Source organism: Sinocyclocheilus rhinocerous, unplaced genomic scaffold (genome assembly GCF_001515625.1).
Source record: "Sinocyclocheilus rhinocerous isolate Xijiao unplaced genomic scaffold, SAMN03320098_v1.1 scaffold1469, whole genome shotgun sequence".
Taxonomy (NCBI): domain Eukaryota; kingdom Metazoa; phylum Chordata; class Actinopteri; order Cypriniformes; family Cyprinidae; genus Sinocyclocheilus; species Sinocyclocheilus rhinocerous.
The window spans coordinates 42,167-42,453 of NW_015650017.1; positions in this window are offsets into that span (position 1 = coordinate 42,167).

Sequence of the window (287 nt, forward strand, 5' to 3'; positions counted from 1 at the left end):
CAATCAGCTTGTAACACTCCAAAGAGAAAGGAACATTTGAAATCGCATCATATGACCCCTTTAATGCAAACATACCTACTGCTATTTTTAAATAGTGTAAATAAAATCTGTCGCTATTTGTGTAATGATAATAGTAATGGCAACCAGGTGTGGTTTAAGCAATATATGTCTGCGCATGTGCAGTATGGGGGCAGATGCGTGGTGGCAGCACGCCACAATTGTAGCCGCTAATAAAATACCATCGTTGCCTTTCTACTGTAAAGCTGTTTTATTTAATGGACTCAACA